The 27001-nt window shown below is 45.1% G+C and overlaps 1 protein-coding gene across 1 annotated transcript in view; it reads right to left on the reverse strand.

The window, feature by feature from the left end:
* LOC147632432 (uncharacterized) overlaps positions 1–27001 on the reverse strand; it is a 130692-nt gene that overhangs the window by 88163 nt on the left and 15528 nt on the right. The gene's annotated exons all lie outside the window — the stretch shown is intronic.

The raw sequence follows: 27001 nt of genomic DNA on the forward strand, positions 1-27001 counted from the left end.
ATGGTGAGCTGTAACTGATTTTGATTAAGGAACAATTCTTCCTCAATCATAATGCCAGTATTAGAAACTGTAGCTTACACCCTCCTTTTCTATTAGCTTTGTGGGAACCTGTAATCTTTGAAGGAGGGCAGGATCAAAGTAAAGCCACAACTTCGATGTGCAAGGTTTAGCAACCTCCTCATTAGAGTCGGATAAAAGGAGGACTCCAATCTTGAATTCATGAGAGAAAAGAGGGGGCCATACAAGGTAACTCCACATCATCAGAAAAGAGTAGAGGCATGGCAAACGATAGCAACTAGGAAAGGTGTAGAAAATTATTATGGAAACATGGGGTTAGCTAGAGAACATTGTTGACTTAAAGGAAAACTTGGGTATTGCTCTCATTCCAAAAAATATTGATTAAATACTAAGTTTTAAGTATACACACTCAGAAATGTGTATGTGATGTTCATTACCAAATGCTCGCTGCTAGCATCACCTTACACTTTTTTTTTTTTTCAGAAAGGGACTTCTATTAAGTATGAGAAAAACATACAACAATCACAGCTATAAGCCGGAAAAGAATAGAATCACCCCAATATGTAAGGTGATTTCAACCATTGAGGAGCATCATGATGCCATGTAAGACCTGTGGTACTAGAGGAAAAGAAGATGCCATGGTCCCATTCCCGCATAAATATCATACGCTTCGCCTGCGTAGAACGAGAGGGCCCCTGAATGCGAGCCCAAGTAGCCATAAGAGTGTGGATGATATCACCCCATATAGTACTAATGCACTGAGACCCAAAAATCTAGACACCCTCAATAGCCTCCATGCATCTAGCTCTCTAGATCTGCCATGCTGTAATACTGGCAATAATCTCCCAACTGGTGTCAATCCTCTGTATAATCAGAGTGAGCAACATCCTGCAATAAACCATGCTGGGCAATACCTCTACGAATGAAAAAAGCACATCACCTTACACTTCAATACAGTCCTACTGTATTCTTTCGAAAAGAGTGTTGTTTTTGCAAACTTTGTTGAGAGTCGAGACTTTCCAAAATGTCAACACTAGTGGAGGCTGAGCGAGCACCGTGAAGTTAGGTGTTTACACACGCTAAGGTGGATGGAAGATAACCATGGTGCGAGTGTGTGCAAAGGTAGTGAGAGAGATGACGAAGCTCACGAGAAAGAAAGATGACCAAGCTCAAAGTGTTGCATGACTCAATGATAATTAGATTAATGTTATTAATCCTTCACCAAGTACAATGCTTTTATAGGCTTAGACCCTTATCTTTTGACTCAATCACACACACTAATACAATGACACATGGCACATGAGAGGAAATCATTGCTTACTACATACACACACACATAATATCTAGCCTTTAGAGGCTGTTCACACACATAGGCACACTTACACATACTAATGGGTGGTTCACACGCAAACTTTTTTTTTTGTAAAACCACACTTTCTATTTGTTTACTGTGTAAAGGGAAGAGCCCCCAAGATGAGGGCACTTCTTATACAATATACAACTAAAAGCAGTGGAAAACAAGTCTAGATGCAACTCACCTAGTTGTAGCTGAACACAGTCACATAAAGATTGATGCAATGATTGACAAAAGTAGTAACACTTGTCAATCTGAGGTGACTGGAAAACCAGTCGATTGCGCGACCAATCTAGATTGTCCAAAGTGCCCAAAATCTTGTCCATGCAAAGAAAGGAGCTTTGTCAGTCAAGTTCCTTACCAATCTGCTAAAGATCCAGAAGTTTCTAGAAAAACATACGCCCGGAAATCTGGCAATTAAACATACTAATACGTGATGTATGAACTCCTTGGTATATGTCTAATTCCATAACAAGTGAGGAATAGTCTCATTCAAGCACGAGCACCATACGCATTTAGCAGTAGCAATTTTTCTTTTTCCCAAATATGTGCCAACAAGAAGTACTCCTGCAATACATCTCCATAGGAATAGTCTCTCTTTGAGGGGGAGTTTACTATTCCATATCACTTGCAAATTTTGCTTCCACCATTTTTATGTTTTGTTCAATTGCCATATCCCATTTCCATGCTCTGAAAACCATGAGCAAGGGATGATCAATCTGTAAATCTTTGATACTGTAATTTGGGCGAAACGGATTGTAGGTGAAGCCCTACTCTATGTAATGTCCAGTCTTGCAATCTATTCTCTTGAAAGTCATGCAATACATCCTAAAAGGGTTGCATTTGATTGTTTATTTTGTCCTCTAATGCATACCCAATCCCCATCTTATTTGTGCACGTGACATCCCCTCCTACTTAACTTGGAGCACAGGTGCAAATGATGCTCAACCGCTCCAACCCGGTATGGAACATCTAGTAAAGTCACTCTCTTCTCCATACACCAGTCCGAACTCCACTAGAATGGCTACTCGACCTGCTGTCTCCAATGATGTCTCCACCACTACCTCCTCAGAAATTGCAAGAAATTGCAGGTGTCATGACCCTGTGAAATTGGTACAGCATAAGTGTGAGTATGGTGGTCAGTGAGCAAGATAAATATTTAATGGTTCATATTTGGGGCTAAGGTTTATTGACCCATGTGTGGACAACCCCAAGTGTGAAGGGGAACCAAGGAATTAAAGTTCATAAGGTTTTATAACCTTGGGTGGCCCCTAGGAAAGTTTTAAAACTTTAAGTGGCCCCTAGGTTATTTATGGGGGGGGGGCTACTCTACTTTTGGAGTACACGCCTCCCTCGCTCTCTCTCTCTCACTCTCTCTATCTCTTGCTTTTTGGGAAAAGAGGGACTGGCAAGCAGGGCTGGTTTGAAGCCTGGAAAAACAGCTACAAGGATTACACGTAGAGTTTTTCTTCTATCTGTCGACTGCAGAGATACGCAGAGGTGCTTTTCATCCTTGAGGAGACTGGCGGGCAGGGGCTAAACAGTGCATGGACCTCCCCCTTTCTCTGGTGAATAGCTGCGCAGATCTGTAGGAGAACAGGAGGTGGGCTGGACTGGACTGAGAGAAGTAGGGCTGCGCTACAGCACGCACATACTCTTTTGGCAGTAGGAGTCGGGCTGCAACCAGGGACTGCAGCATACGTGTCCGCACAGAGGGGCTGGCTTTTTCGTGGAGAAGAAGCGAGCAATCTCCAGGCGGTGCACACAGGCAGAACATCAGATTTTTCTCCTTCTTGCAACAGGCCGGCGCACAGGGGCTGGACTCTCTCTCTCTCTCTCTTGTGCAAACAGATGGGCTGAATTGCTTTTTCTCTCTTTCTCTCTCTGGAGGAAAGCAACATAAAGACTGTAAGTTTCTCTCTCTCTTTGTGAGCAGGTGGGACTGCAGGTGGTGTCTTATGGAGTCTCTCTTTTCACTGGCTTGTGAGTGTTCCGGAGTTGTTCTCTCTGGCCCTTTGTGAGAGGAAGGGTTTGGCAGTTCAGAGGGTGGAAACCGGACAAGATTGTGGGCTGATTTGGAGGAGTTTTGTGGACTGTTTTCATGGCTGAGTTTATGGCTATGTGCATGGTTCAGTCAGATGCATATTCAAGGCCTCATGGATGTACAGACTTAGCAGATTAGAGGAGATAACAATGTGGTGTTCTTGGGACACAAAGCTGTGTAACCTCTATGCTAAGAGGTCCTGAGGATTGGCAGATTGGACTTGCAGACATACGAGCCATGAATGGCCATGTTGTAATCATTTAAAACTTTTCCATTGAAATTGAATAAAGAAATACCGAAAGGGGCGCCAAGCTTTGGGGCCAACAGGTGTCATTCTCGAGCTCCTATTTATTTGTTTATTGGCTGGACTACAATTGGATTGGGTGACTGCTAGTCTACCGCACTTTGGTTTCTACCAGAGGCCGGTTTCAAGGTTCCGTTGCCGGAACCATCATCAACTTTCTTAAGGGGGTGAGCTCGTGGTTGTTTCGAGGAAAGCCCTTGCTGAAATTTTCAGCAAGATGTCAAACTCTGAAGATGACTATGATGACTATGATGAAATTTTATGATGATGAGGAAGAGCAGGAGACCACTCCTGAGAGAGACTGAATCTGAGGATGTACTTGCAGGAGAACAAGCTACAGAAGATGCACGTTATGAGGATGTAACGCAGCCAGAAGACATGCCAAGTAAAGAGGAAGATGATGCCCAGTTTAAAGCTCGTTTGGCAAGGGCAGTGGATGTGTTTATGCAGCTCACACAAAGTGAGAAGTTTGCTGAATTTATGAGAGCCCCTTCTGAGCCTAAGAAAAAAAGAAAGAGCGTTCTAGGAACCCACCTCTGGGCAATAGTGGTGCCTTCCCACAGGATCCTACTTTTGAACCGTTTCCTAACATGCAGAACACTTATGGTGCAGAACCACAGAGTTCCTTTTTCAGACAGCCACCTATTCCGCAGCAGTCTATGCATCTAGGCTATTTTGGCGGTGGTTCCGTGTTCCAATCTATGACTGGGGGTTACCCTCAGGGAGGCATGGGAATGCAAGGGAATATTGGAGCTAATTTTCATCCTGGTATGCAAGGTAATATGTATGGTGGTATGCAGTCCAGAATGCCAGGGAATATGTATGGGGGCATGCAGCCCGGAATGCAAGGAAACATGTATGGGGGCATGCAGCCCGGTATGCATAGTGGTATGTTTGGAAACATGGGAGGATCAGTAGGAATGCATGGTATGCATGGTGTGGGAACTGGCAATGTTGACCCTATGATGGGCATGAATGCACGGGGTAGCAATCTTGTGAGGCCACTTCCTTACGATAATCTAACGCCTATGGGTAAGGCGAAGGATTATAAGGAAGAGGGAGTTGCAGTAAAATTTGACACATTCAGTGGAGCCAAAGACAAGCTTAAGGCACTTACCTTGGTGGAAATTACACGGAATCCTCGAAAGTGAGAAAAGCCGCGACTTTTCTCAAGGGCAATGCATTGTAGTGGTGGTCCACTCTTCTTTTGTAGAGCATAGCACCATCTACTTGGGTACAGTTTAAACAGGTATTCTCTTCCGTGTGGCTCACATCTACAATTGAGGTGGATGTAATGACAGCATGGCATAAGTTGGATGCATTGAAATGTGAGAATCTTGAGGATTACAACAAGAAGTTTTGGGAAGCTTTACTCCCAGTTACTTCTTATCATGCAGTGCCATTGTCTGAGCAGGTTTGATGGGAGAGTTAGGGTTAGATCATGTGGGAGACATACACAGAGAAGCAAGGGAGAGAGAGAGAGAGAGTTGTGGGGATAAGTCAACTCATGAGGCATGAGTGTGTGACTCCCCTATCACACATGTATATTGCACTAGTACACATAGTGCACTTAGTACATTAAAAGTACTAAGTGTACTATGTACTATAACTTATGGGCTTGTACACACTATAAGGGTGGGCATTACGCCTTTACCCCAACAACCTCCCACTTAAAGGCAAAGTGCCCTTAAGTAAAGAAAAAGAAAAAATCAGCATGTACATGATAATATACAAGGCCATATCAAGGCTGAAAATGGCCTCATCCAATACCCATCAAGTGTCTGCAATGAGCAAACCGCTCCGGAGGCAAACTCTTCGTCAACAGATCAGCCGGGTTGTCATCCGTATGAATCTTAACAAGCTGAATTTGCTTGTTCTCTATCACCTCTCTGATGAAGTGATACTTCACATCCACATGCTTCGTCTTTGCATGAAAGACAGGATTCTTTGCCAACTGAATGGCACTCTGACTGTCACAATGCAACAATGGAATATCCCCTGTATAACCCAAATCAACCACTAACCGAGATAGCCATAATGCCTCCTTGCAAGCCTCTGTGGCTGCAATATACTCGGCCTCTGTAGTAGATAAGGCTGTGCACTTCTGCATCCTGGATATCCATGACACAGCACCTCCTGTGAATGTAAATACATAACCGGTAGTAGACTTTCGGTTATCTGGATGACCGGCATAATCCGAATCCGTGTAACCATGCACTAATGCATCCTGTTTGCCAAAGCAAATGCACATATCTTGAGTGCCCTTCAGGTATCTCATGACACCTTTCACTGCTTCCCAATGCTTCTTGCCAGGGTTGGCCATGTATCTAGAAACCACTCCCACTGCAAATGCAATGTCCGGCCTAGTAGCAACCATGGCATACATGAGACTGCCACATGCTAAAGCATACGGAATCTTGGCCATATCAGCCCTGTCTCTATCCGACTGTGGGCTGTCCATAGCACTGAGTTTCACATATGGAGGCAAAGGAGTACTAGCTTTCTTCCCCCCATCCATATTGAACCTCTGCAAGACTTTGCCAATGTATTCCTTCTGAGACAAATACAACACATGCTGATTTCTGTCCCGAAGTATCCGCATACCCAAAATGTGATTTGCATCACCCAAATCCTTCATATCAAAGGTTTGATGCAGCCTCTGCTTCAAGGTATCCATCTCCTTACGAGATTTCCCGGCAATCAACATATCATCAACATACAAGATGAGGATCAATAGACTGCCATCCAAAGCTTTCTTGGTGTACAAGCAGTGATCTATGTCACTTCTCCTGAATTTCTGAGATTTCATGAATGTATCAAATTTATGATACCATTCCCTTGGTGCCTGTTTGAGCCCATAAAGACTCTTCTTCAGCTTGCATACAAGCTTCTCCTTTCCACTTACTGCATAACCCTCTGGCTGCTGCATATATATCTCCTCATGGAGATCACCGTGAAGAAAAGCAGTCTTCACATCCATCTGAATCAAGTCCAGATCATCATGCGCAACCAAAGCTAACACAGCTCTAAGTGTGGTCATTTTGACCACTGGAGAGAAGATCTCCTCAAAGTCCACACCATATTCCTGCTTGAAGCCCTTAGCCACTAACCTGGCTTTGTATCTTGGCTTTGCATCTGGTGCAACTTTGAGCCTGTATACCCACTTGCATGGCAAAACCTTCTTGCCTGCAGGCAAATGCACCAACTTCCATGTTCCATTTTTGTGCAGAGAATCCATCTCTGACTTCATGGCACGCTCCCAAAGAGCCTTGTCTGCCCTCTGTAAAGCCTCTTTGTAACATGAGGGCTCCCCACAGTCAGTGAGCATCAAGTAGTCAACCCCTGGAACAAACCTGTCAGGGGCTCTGGAGGGTCTTGTGGACCTCCGTACCCAATGACCATCATTTGCAGGTTGCTGTCCAGCCTGCATATCACCCATTGGTGGCTCCTGTTCCATGCCATAAGGCTGAAAAATCATGCCCGGTATATCCTCTAACTGTGGTATATCCATAGGGATATCTTCTGCCATCTCTGGCTGTCCATTTGGACCATTTTCAGCAACATTTAAGGGCTGGTTTTGTTGCTGTAATGGCTGATTTACAGCCCTTGGTTGTTGTCCATGATGTCCATCATCATCAAAGATGACTCTGCCAGGCTCCTGTTGCCTTGCAGGCTCCTTATACATGCATGTTTCATCAAAAATGACATCATTGCTGCGTATGATCTTTCTATTCATGGGATCCCAAAGTCTATACCCCATTTCACCTCTGTCACCATATCCTAGGAATATGCATTTGTGAGACTTAGGATCAAGTTTGGTGCGCATTTCCCTGCGTATGTGCACGTACGCAACGCAACCAAACACTCTCAAGTGCTTGTATGACGGAGGATTCCCTGTCCATACTTCTTCTGGCACTTTCCCACCAAGCCTCGTGTTAGGTGACCTGTTTATAAGGTGAACGGCTGTCATAACAGCTTCAGCCCAAAAACCATGAGGTAATGCAGCATGTGACAACATAGAACGGACCTTCTCCTGAATGGTCCTGTTCATCCTCTCTGCTGTCCCGTTTTGTGGAGGATCATAAGGAGTAGAGAGCTCCCTCTTGATGCCTTTAGCATCACAAAAGTCCTGAAACTGTTTGGACATATACTCTCCCCCATTGTCGGAACGCAAAGCCTTCAGTGTTTTGCCAGTTTGATTCTCAACAAGAGCAACAAACTTCTGAAACACTGCGAATGTATCACTCTTCAAACGAAGAGGATAGACCCACACCTTGCGTGTGGCATCATCAATAAAAGACACAAAATATTTTGCCCCTCCCAAAGAAAGCTGAGGCATCTCACATACATCTGTATGCACAAGCTCTAACTGAGCATCTTTCTGTCCAAGAGCTTTCTTGTGGGGGCACTGTAGTTGCCTACCATATATACAATGCTCACAAAACTGAAAACTTGAAAACTTTAGAGAAGGCAAGTAACCCAAACGAGACAATTGCTCCATTCCCTTGACACTCATGTGTCCCAACCGGCTATGCCACATAGAAATTTCCGGCAGCTCGGTTGCATTTACATTAGCATGGTGACAAACACCTGCATGCATAAAGTAAAGAGTGTCCACCTTAGAGCCTCTGGCAACAACCAGTGAGCCCTTACTAATTTTCCACTTTCCACTACCAAATGTGGTAACATAATCAGCATCATCAAGCTGTCCAGTAGAAAGCAGGTTCTTCTTGATCTCAGGCACATGCCTGACATCATGGAGCATAAGCTGTGAGCCATCTGAAAACACAAGCCTCACATCACCTCTGCCAAGTATCTTGCATGCATGGTTATCACCCAAATAAACCACTCCTTCATTGCCAGCAGTATACCTGACAAACAAGTCTCTGCAACCTGTGACATGAAAGGAGGCACCTGAATCAATGATCCATGAGTGCATACCATGACTACCTGTAAGAAGTGAATGGGCATCAAGTGAAGAAGTAAATAGGACCTCATCCTCACTGCCACCTGCATGTGACACATTGATTTCTTCGATCTTGACTCCACTTTTGCCCTTGCGCTTTACATCTTTGGCTTCATCCTTGTCTTTGTCTTTGCCTTTTCCCTTTTCTTTTTGATCATTTTTCCATTTGTAGCATTGCTTTTTAATGTGTCCCTTCTTGCCACAATAATGGCATTCCAAATCCTTTTTGGAGCGAGACTTGCTCCTTCCCCTTTCTTGGCTTTTCCCCCTTTGCTGGGATCTCCCACGTGCATTCATTGCATTGGACTTTCCAACAGAGTTGTTTTTCCTGTTCATCTCTTCTTGAAGAAGAGCACCCTCAACATCTGCATATGACAGCATAGCATTCGAATTGCTAGTGGCTGTCCTGAATGTGTCCCAACTCTCTGGCAAAGTGCATAACAGAAAAGTGGCTTTGAACTCATCGTCCATTGCCAACTTTTGATTGATGACCTGGCTGATAATACCATTAAACTCATTTAGATGGGCTGTCATAGACGCCCCTTCCCTCATCTGAAGACCTATGAGTTTCTTCAACCAATACACTTTGCTTGAGGCACTTTGTTGGGCATACAAGTCCTGCAATCTCTGCCACATTCCCCAAGCTGTCTTCTCTTCACGAATGCTAAAAAGTAATGAGTCTGACACAGACAACATGATAGTAGATCTTGCCAGCTCATCCATATCTTCCCACTCTTCAGCTGTAAGAGAAGCGGGCATCACACCCCTTTCTTTGATAGGCTTGTGCTGCTTTTTCTGGAGCAACACATTGTAGCATTGGGTTTGCCAAATATCATAATTATGCGAGCCTTCAAGCTTCTTGATGTGAAGCAATGAAGAGCTCTCACCTGTGGTTGCCATAGCAATATGTAACCTTTAATGCCTGACTCCCTGCAAATGTGCAAACACTGCACCCAAGATGTGCAAACACTGCACCCAAAGCACACAAAGTGCTCACAAATGTTCTCCCAAGCTTTATCTCCCACTGCGGAAGCAAGAATGCAACTTTTCTCCCACTTTATGTGATGAAAACACCAAAATCTGGTTGCTGCAGATTTTAGACAGCACCTTAAATGTGCTCTTTTGCCCTTCCAAAGTACTGTACAGCAGTACCAAGTGCTCACCAATGATGTACCAAACCTGTACCGGCAAGTACAGCAGCTGAAATTGAACCTTTTGGTCACTCAAAACAGTGTACAGCCATGCCAAAACTTGCACAAAGCTGTGCCAAATCAGTACCAACAGGTACAATAGCAATAAATGCTCTCCTGGCTGTCCAAATGAGTGAAAATCAGACTTTTACAGTCCTGTACACTGCATACAACAGTTCCGAACAGAAATTGGGCAAAAGCCCCTTGACTGCAAGCTGATTTTTGAGGATTCAAGGCATAAATGTCTTGCCTGCTGCTTTGCCAAGCTCAACCAACATACAAACTTGAAAAGCCCCTTGATTTAAGATCAATTGCTGATCATACATGGTACATTGACGCACATGAAGGCATCCAGAGTGTTCACGATGCTTCCCCCTGGCCACATATACATCCAAATAATGAAAGCCCCTTGATTTACAGGCACATTGGGTGCTTGTAAGGCATCAACACATTATCCACAGCATCAAATGCGATTGCCTGCATGCAAATCAACCAAATCGGCACAAAAGCCCCTTGATTTGCACTGCAATTTGCTGCAATTTTGCCCAAATGTGCGATTTTTCACATCATACAGCATGTATGAGTGCTTAATTGCACAATTACATCAAAAGCCCCAAATTTCGACATCCAATTTCCTGCAAATTGATCCTGATTTGACCAATTTCCTGCAAATTTATCCTGATTGTGACCAATGTCACCCAATTTTGCCAATTTTGCTCAAAATTGAGCAATTCGACACCTGTATCTGCTCAATTGTTGATTGTACTTGCTCAATTGCAAATTCCCAAAAAAAAAATTGAGGAAAATACCTTGTAATTTTCTGATTTTTCTCTGATTTGCAGGCGGGTTTTGTTGTTGCAGGAAAAGGGGTGATGATGCTTATGCAGTTGCTCTCATCATCTCCATTGGGGTGCACAGCTCCAATCGGGCTCTATGTAATTGATCACCGAGTGTTTTGAGAAACTCTTTGTGGACCACCGTATCTTTGAAGTTTGTAGACTTCCTGTTAACGGGAAAGCTAGAATCCTCGTAGGTCACCTCAGTGCAGAGGTGGCTTTCATTAGCTGCAGAACACCAATAGCAAAGGCTTGTGACTCGGTTGGTAGTGTGAACACGAGCTGCCACTATGGGCAGGCGAGACGCAAGGCGAGTCTCGAGGCGCAAGGCGAGTCTCCAAGCGCAAGGCCACGCCCAGATGCAAGGGCAAGGCAGGGCAGGTGCAAAGCTGGCCAAGAATTCGGCTCTTGGTAAGCGGGAGGCCGGCGGCCTGTCTGGCTGAGCAGATGAGCTGGACTCTTGCCCACGCTTGTAGTTTTTTTGCTGCCGCCTAGCGCTGAACTTCAGATGACGTGATAGCCTTCGCTTCACGTCCGCCTGACGTATTCGCCTAGCTTCGCCTAGCACCGCATACACGTCGACTGGCTCCCTTCGCTACTGGCCAGGCGTCGAGCGAGAGCCTTCGCTTGCGTTTCGATTGCCACACTCGCCTGGCTGCTGCCGACTCATCCAGCTACTCTCCTGGTTTCGCCTACGCCGTGTAGAGCTGGCCTAGTATTGACGTATTCGCCTTCGACAAAGGTACTACCAGCACCCGCTTCATCATCTACGCCCGCTTATGCTGCCTTCGTTCACGCCCAGCACTCAGCTTACACAGGCTTTCTTTGCTCGATCAAACAGAGAGGACGGGCCTGCTCGAGCTTCAGCTTCAGCTACGCGTTTCTGAAGAAACTCAGCGTCAGACCTGCAGGCTCTGATACCAGTTGATGGGAGAGTTAGGGTTAGGTCATGTGGGAGACATACACAGAGAAGCAAGGGAGAGAGAGAGAGAGAGTTGTGGGGATAAGTCAACTCATGAGGCATGAGTGTGTGACTCCCCTATCACACATGTATATTGCACTAGTACACATAGTGCACTTAGTACATTAAAAGTACTAAGTGTACTATTTAGTATAACTTATGGGCTTGTACACACTATAAGGGTGGGCATTACGCCTTTACCCCAACAAGGTTGAGAAGTATTGTTGTGGGTTGCCCAAGGAAGTGCGTGACTATTGCATAAAGACTCCAGTAACAAATATGTCGCAGATGATAGAGAATGCCATGACGGCAAATGTGTTACTCACTAGAGTCTCATCTAGGTTTAAGGGCAACAAAAGCACAAGCAAGAAAACTGAAAAGTCGGGGCATGCTTCGCATGATGCAATAGTGCCTACAGAGAAGTGGTATAAGAAGTTACCAATGCCCAAGAGAACTCCTGAGGAGAGACAGGCTTTGATGGATGCTAAGAAATGCTTTTTCTATACCAAGGAGGGACATATGTATTTCAATTGTCCCAAGCGTAAGTCCCAAAGGGACTCTGACACTAAAGGGGAGCCCAAGTCTAAGAAAGCAAAGCCTTCTGCAGAGTTAGTTCCTGATCTTGTTGGGGAACAGCCAGGTGGTGATGAGACTGAGTCGTGCACGGCATTGGGCAAAGTTAGAGATCAGAATGCTTTGATTTTCTTTGACACAGGTGCTAGAGCCAACTTTATCTCACCAGATTTGGCTGGCAGATTGGGGATCCGCGCAGAGGAGATGGGGCCTTCGTATGAGGCTAATATGGCTTGTCCTGGGTATGCAGAACCCGTTACCCCTATTATTGGGAAGCTGAGGCCATGATGTCATAGAGTACATGCGGTGATGGATACGTACAACAGGAGAATTACTTTGACTCATAGAGGAAAAGAGCATATTTTGGATGTAAAGCTTAAAGGGGAATCTATTCCTATTGTATCGGCTTCGGCCATTTCATCAGTAATGAAAAAGCATCTTTCTGCGTACTTGGTTTTTGTAAAGGATGCAAAAGATGATGAGTCTAAATCTAATTTATCTATGTTAGATAAAGACAGGGCTGATTTCCTACGTGAGTACCAAGATTGTTTTTCCGAGTCATTGCCAAGAGAACTTCCTCCGGAAAGGCCAGAGGATCATGCTATTGATCTTATTCCGGAGAGTACCCCACCAAATAGACCGCCGTACCGTGTTAGTGCAGCCCAACAAGAGGAAATTATGAGCCAAGTACAGAGGAAATTATGAGCCAAGTACAGGAGTTGTTGAAAAAGAGGTTGATTCAGCCTAGCTCATCACCCTTTTGCTCACCTTGTGCTCTTAGTGCAAAAGAAAGATGGTTCTTGGCGCATGTGTATTGACTACAGGGCACTAAACAAGAACACCATCAAGAATCAATTCCCTATTCCGAGGATTGATGACATATTGGACCGTTTATAGGGCTCCACAGTCTTTAGTTGGATAGACTTGAAAAGCGGGTATCATCAGATACGCATTAGACCCAAGGATGTGCATAAGACAGCATTTCGGACCACCTTTGGGCTATATGAGTTCTTAGTCATGCCCTTTGGCTTGACAACTGCTCCCGCCACCTTTAACAGGATGATGGATAGGATTTTCCGGCCTCATAGAGCGTTTGTGGGCACATTCTTTGATGACATGATTGTGCATTCACGTTCAGAGGAGAAGCATAGGAAGCATTTGGCCACTGTGTTTGAAGAACTCCGAAAGCATAGGTTGGTCATTAATGGCAAGAAATGTGAGTTCTTCTTGGAAGAGATACACTTCTTGGGGCATATCGTGTCTAAAGATGGAGTCCGTATGGATCCTTCGAAAGTGGAAGCAATTCTCAATTGGCCAGATTTGAGAACCGTGCATGATGTACGCAGCTTTTTGGTCTTGTGTTCCTATTACAGGTGGTACATACGGTATTTTGCTGAGATTGCTTCGCCCCTTCATGCTTTAACAAAGAAGGGAACTCCGTTTCAATGGGCTAATCGAGAAATTGCAGCCTTTAAAAAGCTTAAAGAAAAGCTTACTTCGGACCCTGCATTGGTATTACCGGATCTTCGAAAAGCTTTTGTTGTCCAGTGTGATGCATGCAGCATTGTGCAGTTCTCATGCAGGAAGGACATGTGATAGCCTATGAGAGTCGTATATTACAGAATGCCGAGAAGCATTTACAGGTTTATGAGAAAGAGATGTTGGCTGTAATTCATGCTCTTTCTACATGGAAACACTATTTGCTTGGGACTCATTTCACTGTGCAGACAGATCATCAAACCTTGCGTTATTTCCTCACGCAAACTAAACTTTCTGAGAAGCATATGAGATGGGCCAAATTTTTGTCTATGTTCCACTTTCAGATTGTACATGTGGAAGGCAAAAAGAATGTTGTGGCAGATGCTTTGTCACGCAAGCCACAGGTCTCAGCAGTTTCACTTGCTTATCATCAGGAGCTTGATGCGATGAAAGAGCAGTATGCCCAGGATGAGGATTTTGGAAGGGTCTATGATCAGATGTCTGAGGGTCAGCGGCATGATCATTATACTCTCAGGGATGGCTTTTTGTTGATGCATGGTAAACTGTGTGTTACCAGGCACTTACGGCTCAAGGTTATGATTGAAAGTCATGCTCCACTGTATGTAGGTCACAGAGGTATTGACGCCACGGTAAAGGCACTTGAGGCTTTCTTTTATTGGCCGACCTTGAGAAGAGATGTTGATGCTTTTGTTAAGCAATGCATCGTATGTCAGAAGGTGAAGTATGACCGTCAGAAGACACTAGGATTACTTCAGCCTTTACCTATTCCAGATAGACCATGGGAGAGCATTGCCATGGATTTTATATCTTCCGAGAACACAAACGGGGAATGATGGCATTTGGACTATCATATGCAAGTTCAGTAAGCAGGCTCATTTCATTGCCGTGCGTAAGAAGATCAAAGTTGATCACATGGTGAAGTTGTTCATGGCGAACATCTTCAAGTATCATGGCATGCCTTCGTCTATCATTAGTGACAGTGATCCACAGATGACGAGTTTATTTTGGTGAGGGTTGTTTGACAACATGGATACAACTCTCAAGTTGTCATCATCATTTCATCCACCACAGACAGATGGGCAGTCGGAAGAGGCTAATTCCACAGTGTTAGATCTTCTTAAGTGTTATGTGTCAGAGCACAAGCAACAATGGGAAAAGTATCTTCCTTTGGTGGAGTTCAGTTATAACAACACCATCCATACCTCGACGGGCAAGGCTCCTGTTGAGACTGAAGAAGGAGGGAAGAAGGTACCACCCATTTTGCACACAAAGGATAAGATCTTTGAGGCTGATCGGTATGTGGAGAACATGGATAAAGCTTATAGGAGAGTTAAGTTGGCACTCCAAAAAACTCAGCAAAAGCAAAAGCAAAAGAAGGCAGCAAACCATCACAGACGTGCATTAGAGTTTGCATTGGGTGATTGGGTTCTTTTGCGATTTGAGAAAGCTAGGCTCAAAAAGATGAAGGGTAAAGAGCGCTTATTCCCTAAGTTGAGCATGCGCTATTATGGACCTTTTCAGGTTTTGGAAAAGATTGGTGAGGTGGCCTATCTTTTGAAGCTACTGGTGATCACTGGAGGATTCACACTGCATTTCATGTGAGTCTACTTAGACCTTTCCGTGGGGATGTGCCTGAGGATGTATCAGATGAGGCTCAGCCGGAAGTTGAGGAACTCGATGAGGTTCTTATTCCAGAGCAGATACTGGCACATAAGGAAAGAAAGTTACGAGGTAAAGTTTCCCGTCGCTATCTTGTGAAGTTCAAGAACTATTCACTGATGGATGTGAAGTGGATGGAGGAGGGTGACTTAGCAGATTCACCTCAGGTATTGCAGCTTTATCTCGATGCCTTTGAGTTGGAGCGGACTCTTGCTACGGCTCATTCAGGTTCAGCAGAGCATGAGTCTAGAGCATTGCCTGATGCTCAAGAGGGGGGTAGCACCCCTGCTCCCTTGATACAGACAGGCTCAAATGTCATCTAGAGGTCGCTTGGTGCAGCCTTTGTCTCACCCGAAGGTACTGATAGCTGACAGTACATCTACTTATGGGACTTCTATGATATATGTGTACTAGTCACATTGGATGTTGTGGTTAAGTATGGTTCACAGTGGTATACAACTTGGACTATTACTACACCATTGGTTTGCAGTGAATGTTGTTACATATGCATGGCTTAGAGAGATTGGGACGCTAATCTTGCTATATTGTACATTTCACTTTTAGATGGATCACATGGCTGATATCTTACTGTATTGGGCAGCCTTTGTTATCAGTGTGGTTCCGCTTTGGATGTCTTGCTGTATCACCAGATTGCAATCGAGGACGCTTGCCATTTTTCAAGAGGGGGGTATGTCATGACCCTGTGAAATTGGTAGAGCATAAGTGTGAGCATGGTGGTCGGTGAGCAGGATAAATATTTAATGGTTCATATTTGGGGCTAAGGTTTATTGACCCATGTGTGGACAATCCCAAGTGTGAAGGGGGACCAAGGAATTAAAGTTCATAAGGTTTTATAACCTTGGGTGGCCCCTAGGAAAGTTTTAAAACTTTAAGTGGCCCCTAGGTTATTTATGGGAGGGGGGCTACTCTACTTTTGGAGTACACGCCTCCCTCTCTCTCTCTCTCTCTATCTCTTGCTTTTTGGGAAAAGAGGGACTGGTGGGCAGGGCTGGTTTGAAGCCTGGAAAAACAGCTACAGGGATTACACGTAGAGTTTTTCTTCTTCTGTCTCTCGACTGCAGAGATACGCAGAGGTGCTTTTCATCCTTGAGGAGACTGGCGGGCAGGGGCTGAACAGTGCATGGACCTCCCCCTTTCTCTAGTGAATAGCTGCGCAGATCTGCAGGAGGACAGGAGGTGGGCTGGACTGGACTGAGAGAAGTAGGGCTGCGCTACAGCACACACATACTCTTTTGGCAGTAGGAGTCGGGCTGCAACCAGGGACTGCAGCGTACATGTCCGCACAGAGGGGCTGGCTTTTTCGTGGAAAAGAAGCGAGCAGTCTCCAGGCGGCGCACAAAGGCAGAACATCAGATTTTTCCCCTTCTTGCAACAGGCCGGCGCACAAGGGCTGGACTGTCTCTCTCTCTCTTGTGCAAACAGACGGGCTGAATTGCTCTCTCTCTCTCTCTCTCTCTCTCTCTCTCTCCATCCCCTGCACACCCAGATTCAGCTTTTTTATTCAGTACTTTTTCATTTTGTTGGGATGACAGAGGATACCCCATACAGGTACTCCGATTTGTCTCATAGGCCGAGTTCGGTCTTTTGGAAGACGTTAATAAAATCTTTCTCTCTCTCTCTCTCTCTCTCTCTCTCTCTCTCTCTCTCAAGGAAAGCGACATAAAGACTAAGCTTCTCTCTCTCTTTGTGAGCAGGTGGGACTGCAGGTGGTGTCTTGTGAAGTCTCTCTTTTCACTGGCTCGTGAGTGTTCTCTCTGGCCCTTTGTGAGAGGAAGGGTTTGTCAGTTCAGAGGGTGGAAACACGACAAGATTGTGGGCTGATTTGGAGGAGTTTTGTGGACTGTTTTCATGGCTGAGTTTGTGGCTATGTGCATGGTTCAGTCAGATGCATATTCAAGGCCTCATGGATGTACAGACTTAGCAGATTAGAGGAGATAACAGTGTGGTGTTCTTGGGACACAAAGCTGTGTAACCTCTATGCTAAGAGGTCCTGAGGATTGGCATATTGGACTTGCAGACATAGGAGCCATGAATGGCCATGTTGTAATCATTTAAAACTTTTCCATTGAAATTGAATAAAGAAATACCAAAAGGGGCACCAAGCTTTGGGGCCAACAGGTGTCATTCTCGAGCACTCTAGCTCCTATTTATTTGTTTATTGGCTGGACTACAATTGGATTGGGTGACTGCTAGTCTACCGCACTTTGGTTTCTACCAGAGGCCGGTTTTAGCAGGCACTAGAACGAGCCTCTCTACCTCTAGATGCTTAGCTAGCATAGTAGACACCAATGCAAAAACGCTCATCTCATCCTCCTCCTCAATGGATTTGGTGAAAAAGTCTAAAACTCACTTGATGACTCCTCTTTGTCCTCGGAAACTGGAATGGACTCTAGGATGGGTTGCCCTCCATTTGTCTAGATCACCTCCAAGTGTCTGCTCCTTGGGCTCATCCTCCAGAATATGCTCCTTGGGAACTCTGTCTCATGAATACCACGTCCTCTCTTGTTAAGCTTCATCTATGAATGGACTTATTTACCACTATATGTGCTGCTTTTCTTGCTTGGATCTCATGTCGACAACCTGCCAACTAGCTTTCCAACTGCTAGATAATTTCCTCACTCCTTTCTATCCTATATGGTGCCACTATGCTCTTGTAGAGATCAAAGTTGGTGAACCATGTTTTCTCACAAGAAACCAAAGAGCTCTTTGACAGCTCCCGAAACTCCATGTTCTACACATGTGTACTGACCACAAATGTACGTGAAGAAAAACAAACAGACCTTTGTGGTCAAGGACTAGGCGAAGGTTTCATCCTTGTGTGATTGAGGAAGGGTGGGTGTAGCCAATTGGCTCAGGCAAGGATGCCGCATATACACCCATTGGCTTGGGCAAGGACGCCGCATATACACAGCTATAAAACGCTACCCTATCTACCCTCTTCGTCCACAAATTGGCTGGCCTGTTGCACCCATAATTACGGGAAACGGCCCGAAACAATTGTTTTTGAGGGCCGAAACACATTTTAGGGTAGGTAGGGGACTGAAACGCGTTTCGGACACACTGAAACGTTTCAGTAAACTCGAAATCCAAATCAACATGAACTAGTAAGAAAATGTCACACTACAACAACTGAAATCCATTTTATTCCCCTTTAATTCTTATAAACAATAAAATTCATGTCATAATGGGATCACATGTGTGTACAAACAATCATGAACTTTCAACCCCTCCCCTCCCTTAGCCCTCCTTGTTGACATGGCGTTTCTATTTCCGTTTTGGCTCTCCTCGAAATTTTCGTTTCCGTATCCGTTTTCGTTTCTATTTCCGTTTCCGTTTCCCTTAACTATCGTTGCACCCCCTTGGAGGTGCTCTTCTTGCTGTTGTGGCGTCACGTGCACACCCAGTTGGTGTACAGGTGACAGCATTCTTAGCATTCATGCACATTTAGCATAGCATCTCTAGCATGTACCACAGCATGTGCAGCATTGTATGGGACTGTTACAGCACCTACAGCAGTACACAAGGCATCAAGAGCATTTAAGGCATGCATCACAGCAAGTCAAGGCCTATGGAACCAACCAACAGTAGTTGTTGGGCATTTATGAGTCGTGGAGGACCTAGCCAAACAGGCTGACAGAAGTAGCCTGGCCAGCCAGCAGCATAAATCATTATAAATAGAAATCACATCCGAAACGTGTCCACAGACAGGGAAAAGGACCAGTCGGCCAGCACCTGTGCATTCAGCCAGGACAAGATAGGGTCGGCCAAGAGAAAAACACAGTTGGCCAAGACCATATCAAGTCAGCTAGCACCAAATAGCCCCCACGACCAAAAACAGGGAGAAAACATAGAAAAAATGGAAAAAAATGGAGAGAACTCCTGGGCGGGAACACCCACAACAGAAGCCCTCACTGAGTAATATATACAAACAAGAGATGACTGCTAACACCTCCTCTCAGATCCTAGACGTGGAACCAACCCCAATGAGCTCGAGTGCTGCCTGAGTATCGCTTGAGGTAGAGACTTCATGAATAGGTCCGCCGCATTGTCCTCTGTCGAACAATAAACAAGCAAGATGTCACCAACCAAAATCTTCTCGCGAACAAAGTGATATTGTATCTCTGTGTTTGGTCCGGGCATGGAAGACTGGGTTCCGAGCAATAGCCATACAGCTCTGGTTATCGCATTGGATGACCGTTGGTTCCTTTCGTGGAAACCCAATCTCGCCAAGCAACCTCCGCAACCACAACCTCGCAAAAGCAGTACTACAAGCAGCCACCGTACTCTGCCTTTGTAGAAGACAAGGCAATAGTTGGCTGCCTCTTGCTGCTCCATGAAACAGCTCTTGAGACTTGAGCCAAGGGTAAATCCGTAGCCTGATGTAGATCTCCTCGTGTCTGGATCTCCTCCCCAATCTGAGTCACTCCAACCTTGAAGTCTGACTCGTTCCGTCATTCCCCCTCTAGTGTCATGGAAGAGTCCAAGATCCTTCATAACCTACAGATACCGCAAGATCCGCATCTTGCGTCCCAATGAGTCTTCAAAGGTGTCTGCATGAATGAGCTCAACAGCCCCATTGAAAAGCTCAAGTCCAATCTGGTGTTCAGCAACCAAATCAATGAACCAACAAGCTTCCGATACAAGGAGGCATCAATCTACTCACAAGGATCATTACCTGTAAGTTTGATGTTCGGGTCCATCAGTGAAGAAATAGGCTTGCAGTTCTCCATCCCGAAGGTCTCCAGCAACTCATGAACATATCGCTGATAAGAAATAGAGAACCCCCTCTAGGTCCAATCCCAAAAAGAAATGGAGTAAGCCTAAGTCGGTCATCTCAAACTCCTTTACCAAGGCAGCCTTCGTCACAGCTATGTGCTCCACATGACCGCCACTGAGAATGAGATCATCCACATAAAGGATAATCAATGTGACCATACCGCGTGCTCGAAAGGGATACAAGTTAGGATCTACAACTGATCTCTGAAAACCTGTCCATAGAAAGAAGAAATCAATCTTCTGACTCCAAGCCCTGGGAGCCTGCTTAAGACCATACAAGGCCTTCCGTAACTTGTAAACCATCAAAGGCTGATTCCAAACCTTAGGAGCCTGCTTAAGACCATACAAGGCCTTCCGTAACCTGTAAACCATCCCCTTTGATCCCGGAACCTCAAAGCCTAGAGGTTGCTCAACATACACCTCCTCCTGCAAGTCACCATTAAGGAACGTAGATTTTGCATCCATCTGATATACGGGCCACCGTTGAGAAAAGGCAAGGGCAAGAACTGTCTGAATCGTGGTCATCCTTGTTGTCGGTGCAAAGAAATCCTCATAGTTGATGCCAAGCCACTAAACATTGGCTTTAGCCACAAGTATGGCCTTGTGCTTGTCCACCAACACATTAGAAGTATACTTGGTCTTAAAGACCCACTTGACACCAATGGCTAACCGTTTTCACGGCCTCGGTGTCAAATGCACTCTGCATTGTACTGCATGGTGACAAGATGGCTCATCATCATCAATGCAACATTGTATATTATTAGTACCTTTTTAGGATGATATTTGTCGTACGCTGTGACCCCATTGTAATCCTCGGTCTAGGATAAGTCAAGCACGAGCTACGTAGGTCATTCTCAGCCTTAGACAGTCAGTCAATCAGTCCAAGTCCCTTAACCCACTTGAAGAGATACGTTCATGCATGTAGAGTCAATAGAAGCCTTAGGGTTTGCATTAGAAAGCACTCTACATAATGCGTAGCATTCATCCACTGCATTTAGACCATGGCAGAAGCCTTCAGATACCATCTAGCATTCATTAGAATTCATCCAGTATTATTCCCATAATTTACAGTATTTTTTGGGCATTTTTACATCGTATTTATTTTATCCAAGACATATACACTCAGCCAGCTCTGTAGCCAGCCGACCACTGTCCATATAAATAGCTGAGTATATAATCCATTCATTCATTCATATCATAATCAGCATTGAAGACCTCAACGCTTGGAGCCTTCAGCACAAGGAGCATAAGTGATTGCTGAATTCATCACATCAGCCTTCAGCATTTTCCTCATCAGCATATAGGAGCATCAACGCTTGAGCAATTCAGCCTTCATTCAGTAAAACGCAGCATCTACAGCATTCAGCCTACAGATCCTCTTGCGTTTTCAGCATTCATACAGTTTTCAGCATCCTCATATGCATCGTTTTGCTACAGCCACTTGGTGACGATAAAACTCAACATTCATACACATTTTCAGCATTCATACATAGTCTAGAACAGTTCTAATCAGCCCCTTCTCTCAACCTCAGATTTGTAGCCTTCATACATCCATTGGGAAGAGTGCATAGGCTCGAGATTGGTCATCATTGGTGCTTCTATAGCCGTGTACAGTTCAGCCCGACTCTTGGTCCTCAGAGATCTTGCGTTTGGCTTATCGTCAGTCTCTTCAAAGTAATAAAGCAAATATTATTCCGGTAACGGGATACGGGGCCCTTCAGTGGGTAATTCAAGACCCCATACGGTGTACAATTTCTATCTCTCTCTCTCAAATCTCTTAAAGTTTGAAGTCTTAAAGTGGATTGCTAAACTCGTGAAACTCACGATACAGAAGACGGTGGTGAGCATTTGTGTGACAGGATCCTCAATTACGAATACTTCCGTTGCATGTTACATTGGTATCAAATTAAACTTGTCCACACACACCGTATCCTAGCGTGAAGGCATCCTTGGATGGTCAGATTGCGTTCCGGGACGACCACCGACTTTAGCATCATGTCTATAGAGGAGAGAACCCATCAGCCAAAAGATGTCTCCCCCAAAGGAGACCTTGCTCTTCCGACTACAGTAGACACCATAGCTCTACTCAGAGCTTAGAACCAGCTTCTCATGGAGCGTCTTCAACTCTTGGAAGCAACAGCAGCACGTCCTCCTCCGCCTCCAGCAACTCCCAACTACATCTCCCTCTTCTTTCAGATGGAACAACAAAGAAGAGAAGACGAGGCTCAACGAAGAGAAGAAAAAGCAGAAGCTAAAGCAAGAAAGCAGCAAGAAAAAGCAGATAGACGGGACTATGAGGAAGCCCAACGCAGGATCGAAGAAGACCGACATCAGGCTGAACTCGCCGCTCGGGAGCACCTACGAGAGCTCGATTGAGAACGTATGTTACTCGAGCACCAAAGGAAAAAGGAGGCCATGCATCTTAGATACCAGCACCTCTCTTCAGTTTCCGTAGCCTCAGGTACCACCAGCCAGCAACCCACGACATCGACTACCATCATTCGAAGTCAACCGAATTTTAGTAAGTATGATGGTAAGTGTGATCATTTGGCAGTTAATAAGTTCATTCATCAATTTACTGCTCATTTTGCATTAGCTAGGATTACAGATCCTCAGGATAGAGTCCACGTAGCGGCTCCCCACCTTACGGGTGAGGCAATCACTTGGTAGCAGCATTGGTCTAGTCTTCATACAGACTAGACCACGGATGTCACAGCTTTTAGCTGGGATACATTTGTTCATGACCTAAACACCAGATTTCTCTCGCCCCAGTATATGACCAACCTGGCAAATGAGTTTTATGGACTCATACAGAACGGGTCACTAGTGCTTTAGTTTTCCGAAAAGGTTATAACTTTAACACAACAGTTAGGACTATCTCAGCAGGCCAAGATGGATCAATTCATTCGTGGATTAGATCCCAGCATCCCGTTCACAATTCGCAACTTTGAACCTAGTACATATAACCGGGCTTTGACTCTTGCTCAAAATGAAGAAATGAAGATGAACGAAGACAAGCCCAAGCAATCATCATAGTCCAGTACCAAACCCCAGCTGCAACAATCTGCCGCGCAGCCAAGGAAAGGTAATGCATCTTCTAAAGATATTAAGAAGAATAGCAGTAATAGCTCCATTTCAAGAGGTAAGAAGGATAAAGAATCCAAGCCTAAGAAACTAGGAAAAGGCTAAAGCAGGCATCACTGGAGGCTATCTTCCTCCAGAGGAGCAAAGGAAATACCAGTTAGAAAACAAATGCTTTATCTGTAAGGGCATGGTAAGAGGGATTGCCATAAATAGCAAGCGGAGCAAGCCTCCAAAGCTCCTTCTGCCACAGTTGCCACAACATCTCCCTCTCCTCCAGTCCCGCCTACTACCACAAACACAGTTCAGCTTTTACCTTCTATGCATCCTATGCCATCCGTGGTATTTGATGCTAAGCAGGAGGATGAGAGCGATGCTGCACAGAAAAGCCTCATCCGAGCTTATGGCTCTGCTAAGGGCCGGCAATTTGTAGTCTTGTTTGACATGGGCAGTTCTGAGGACGCCATCTCAACCTAGTTGGCTAACAAGATGAGCTGCACATTAGTACCATATCATTTGGATGTGGACGGGTTCACACTTGGTCTCCGCACCCACATATCTCAAAAGGCACAGCAATTTGCCTTTGAAGTTCAGAAGGCCTCATTCCAACGAGATTTCATTGTGTCACCTCTTTTGGGATGTGACATGATCTTAGGAATCCAATGGTTCCATCAATATGCGCCTATTCCCGATTGGAGGCAGGGCACTTTTACTATCTGTAAAGGTTTTCCTGAGCCCGTCATAATTCGTGGGGAGAGAAGCATTCTTGGCCTCCAGGCCCGACGAGCTATCTGCAAGGGAGCGGAAGGAGCACTACTTTATGTTCGTGCTCAGACAACCTCTACCTCATCGGTAGCACCTATCTCATCTTTAGTCCCACAGTTAGCAGACCTCTTGTCTAGACATCAAGACATTATGCTTAGCAACTGTCATATGCATCATAGATGCTATGGACATTTTCAGGGCTAAATCTAGAAGAGGCAGCCAGATAAAGAGTATAAACCAGGTAGAACCAAGATGATAGAGCACAACGCACTTTTGGCAGTGTAGACTGGAGACAAGAGTGGAGAGCAAGCTAAAGATCAGATGGCTGTCGGCTGCAGGACAGGTGTTGCTGGCTGCACACAAGGCTGTCAGCTGCTCATGGAAGTGGTTAGCTGAACCAGAGGACAGGGGCAGCAGCAGGCGCATCATGCTCAAGGAGGAGATCCAGTCGGGGCTGCGTTAAAGCATTTAATGCACTTATGACTAGCCGACCAGCAGTCGGCCAGCATAAAGGGTGTCCAAGACCCATATAAAAAGGCAAGGGTGCTCATAGATTGAGTCATTCATTCCACTAGGGAGTGGATCAAGTTCTAGGACAGGATTTTGGGTGTTCACCACCTTTTATGTAAGGCAACCTATGGCTGTAGTAAAAGTACCTTTTTGTACCATATCAATATCCTACTTGGAAGCCATGAACCTGCGCCAAGCTAAGCAAGAGGGAATGTCATATGCACTCTGCACTATAGTGCATGGTGACAAGATGGCTCATCATCATCAGTGCAACATTGTACATTATTAGTACCTTTTTAGGATGATATTTATCGTACGCCGTGACCCCATTATAATCCTCAGTCCAAGATAAGTCAGGAACGAGCTACGTAGGTCATTCTGAGCCTTAGACAGTCAGTGAGTCAGTCCAAGTCCCTTAACTCACTTGAAGAGATGCATTCATGCCAACATCTGGCAAGCCATCCACCATCTGGTCCCGGAAAGCCCGCGCAGGCTCACAACGCATCCACATTCAAGTGGCCAAAATGGAAATGCCACAAATAACCGAGCTGAGTGCCTGTCAAAGAAGAGAGTGCTAAGAGTTTGTAAATCCCATTCTCCACTCCGCCTTCCCAAACAACCTGGCTTGTTGCTTTGTCCCAAAGAGCAACAAAATGCTCATCAAACTCCACCTCTATACGAGCCTTGCAAACCTCATGCGCTGACAAAAGATGAAACCCAAGTGCTGGGACATAAAGAACACTGGAGGAATGCTTCCCCCTCTTGCCATCGAGAATAATCTCCATCCTACCCTCACTGTGAATCGGGATAGTGGAATTGTCACCGATGAACATGCGACCTGTCTACCGTGTCGAAGATCCTGTAACTTGTCCAAGAGAATGCCTTCCGGTCCCAGTCAGGGACTTGCTATTGCCCTAAACAAATTGTTTATCTGCTGCCAACTTCAAGGATTAGCTTGGAGCTTAGCCATGTCCATGTATGCGCAAGTTTTCTAAGCTCATAAGCGTTTTATCTTCATATGTTGCATGCACGGAAGCCTTGTTGTACTGAACCACAGCCCTAAGCTTGATTAAGAACAAGATGTTGATTTAAACATGATTAAGACACAGGAGAGAGAAGAAGAGAGAGATGCTTGGTGTCAGGTTTTCTTGTATTTAATATGGTACAAAAGGTGACTTTATGTTTGTACATGGTTGAGCCCTTGGTCAGCCCCAAAAGGGTTGACCTCTAGCCCCTACACATGCGTCTACTGAATTCTAGGATGAAGAAATGATGAATGAACTAATTGAATTATGAGTGATGCTTATATATATGCTGAGAGGGGCTGGCCGGCCAACTTAGGCTGTTGTTGGCAGTCTGCTTCTGTTGGACAAAGAATTCACGAAATATTGGCTAAAATGCTATGCTTATCATTAATGCTGCCCATGCTGCTGTCCGACCTATGATGCCTAGCCGACTCGCTGTTTGGATGTTCCAAAAGACAGCCCACTGCATTGCTGGCTGCCAATTGGGCATCCATGCCCTCCACGATGCTGGTGTTGATGATGCTGACGTTGCTGAAGCTGATGATGATGCTGATGTTGCTATTGATGATGATGGTACTGATGTTTATATTGATGATAATACTACTGATGATGATGACACTAACGATGACTTAAATGCTGTCCTCGCTGCTTATCCTAATCAGGGACTATGCTATTCATGCCAAAGATTAGCCATGGCACAGGCGTGCACGTGACATCCCCTCCTGCTAAACTTGATGACAAGGTGGACACTCTGTCAACCTTCCTCCCTCGTCTTCTAACTTTGGCACTGCTCTAAGAACTCTGGGAAGAGGCTGAGCTTCATATGCCTTGGGCTTTAGAGCACAAAGGATGTTGAAGTATGCAAAGGCAGGCTGCCTAAGCCCACATGCTTGACTGAAGGTTGAAGACTTGAACTTTAGATTGATGATTTTAGACCATGGCTGAACCCATCTATTTATATGTCCATGGAAGGCTGGTCGGCTGAACTATGGAGCTTCAAGCTTGAATGTGAGGAAAGGTTGGGGGGGGAGGAGTCTAGAGTGCTTGAGGAATCAGAACATGGAGATGTGTCTCTCCCAGTTGGATCTCCCAATTGTCTCCAAAAAAGAGCCTACATGGGTAATGCAATACCAAAGGTCTCCCAGTGTAGCGTTTATGACTAAGGGACCGTCCTTGCACAAATACGGGCAGTGCATCTAGGGTGATAAGTTTAGGGACTCCTCTATAGATCAAAATGGCCCTGTCCAAATCTCCTCCCTCGTACATAACTTGAGGATCTAACTGTCTAGCCCACCTATACCAGGGATCTCCAAGTGATGTAACAAGATTCTCTCATCCTACCAAATCAAGTGTACACTACTAGTCTACCTTGCCAGATTTTTTAGGTATATTGAGTGGACACGAGAGTTGCAAAGTAT

Source organism: Cibotium barometz, chromosome 13 (assembly GCF_041138505.1).
Source record: "Cibotium barometz isolate CiBa-2024 chromosome 13, ASM4113850v1, whole genome shotgun sequence".
In the NCBI taxonomy this organism is placed as follows: Eukaryota; Viridiplantae; Streptophyta; class Polypodiopsida; order Cyatheales; family Cibotiaceae; genus Cibotium; species Cibotium barometz.